Raw genomic sequence first — 1,649 nt, forward strand, 5'->3', positions numbered from 1 at the left:
CTGCTGTACCTACCTCTGTGTCGTCATTCATTAAGTATACTATCCATCTACATTCTATACCTGTGGTGCATTTTAGTTTTGCAGTTTGCTGACACAATGACCACCAGTATACTATATATTGCAGTACGGTTCGGAAGGCCACTGCTGTACCTACCTCTGTGTCATCATTCATTAAGTATACTATCCATCTACATTCTATACCTGTGGTGCATTTTAGTTTTGCAGTTTGCTGACACAGTGACCACCAGTATACTATATATAGCAGTACGGAAGGCCACTGCTGTACCTACCTCTGTGTCATCATTCATTAAGTATACTATCCATCTACATTCTATACCTGTGGTGCATTTTAGTTTTGCAGTTTGCTGACACAGTGACCACCAGTATACTATATATAGCAGTACGGAAGGCCACTGCTGTACCTACCTCTGTGTCGTCATTCATTAAGTATACTATCCATCTACATTCTATACCTGTGGTGCATTTTAGTTTACAATTGGGGAGCACTCGTTTGTAATGATTGGTATAATGTGAAGTGAAATAAATGATAAAATGAGATAAAACTTAACCTTTAATTGTTTCTTGAATAAAAGGAAATAAATGTGAAATGATTTTGAGACTCGTGTCTGATGTTTAGAATAAGGACCTTGTTTAACCTTTTTAACAAATGAGGTACAAGGTAATGAAGGAAGGTGAAGATATCAGAAAAAATGTGTTTAATGGATACCATAAAATTCTGATGAAATGAGGGTATCCAGAAGAGTCACTGTACATGCCTTGGAATAAAGGTTTTAATAGTGGCGTGATATGGTAGCAAGGTTGGGTTAAGGAAAAGGAAGATGGCAAAAAGAATCTTTTAAGAGAGAAAAGGGGGCCCACTGCACCTGGTATTCTCAGGAGGTTTCCCTTCCTGATACTGACCAGGCCATACCTGCTTAGCTTCCGAGATCGTACAAGATCGGGCGTATTCAGGGTAGTATGGCCATGGGCCTGTTGTTTGAAATGTAAGAAAAGAAATAAGAGGGGAAATCCACTCCTATTATCTGTACTGTACATAAGTCAAAACCATGAATAGTCCGGGAGGGTTTTTCCAGAAGCAGGAATGTGAGAAGCGTTGGATGAGATTTTTCCTTTTAAAAGGCCCACTGCACCTGGTATTCTCAGGAGGTTCACCTTCCTAGTACTGACCAGGCCATGCCTGCTTAGCTTCCGAGATTGGACAGGATCGGGCGTATTCAGGGTAGTATGGCCGTGGGCCAGTATAAAGGAAATATGAATGGAATGGGAGAATACACAAACTCTGCTTTCTGTACCTCACACTCAACCAAGGCTATAGATAGTCTCAAAATGGTATTTCCAGACAAGGGCGTGTCAGGATAATTCGGAGTGTCTAGGATTTATTAAGGCACAGGATAAATTTGATAGAGGTGTAGTGTGGTAGGTAGAGTTTTGCAGATAGTGAGCTCTCATGAAAATGCTGAATGAAGATATGTACTGTGTATGTGTGTATCTTAATCCATAGATTAAGAAATAACAATTGATAAATGAGAATCAGAGCTCAGAAACGGCTCATAGATGGTTCAATGACAATAAACGCTATAATTGCTAGTCCCCTAAAGGGAAACCAGATGAGTAATCATATGCTGGCA

At 40.0% G+C, this 1,649-nt stretch overlaps 2 pseudogenes; both read right to left on the reverse strand.

Moving 5' to 3' along the window:
• Window positions 1-872: 872 nt before the first annotated feature.
• LOC134945489 (5S ribosomal RNA) lies at window positions 873-990 on the reverse strand (annotated as a pseudogene).
• A 149-nt stretch (window positions 991-1,139) lies between these two features.
• LOC134942189 (5S ribosomal RNA) lies at window positions 1,140-1,257 on the reverse strand (annotated as a pseudogene).
• Between the last annotated feature and the right edge of the window lie 392 nt (window positions 1,258-1,649).

This window comes from Pseudophryne corroboree, chromosome 1 (assembly GCF_028390025.1).
Source record: "Pseudophryne corroboree isolate aPseCor3 chromosome 1, aPseCor3.hap2, whole genome shotgun sequence".
NCBI classification, from domain to species: Eukaryota; Metazoa; Chordata; class Amphibia; order Anura; family Myobatrachidae; genus Pseudophryne; species Pseudophryne corroboree.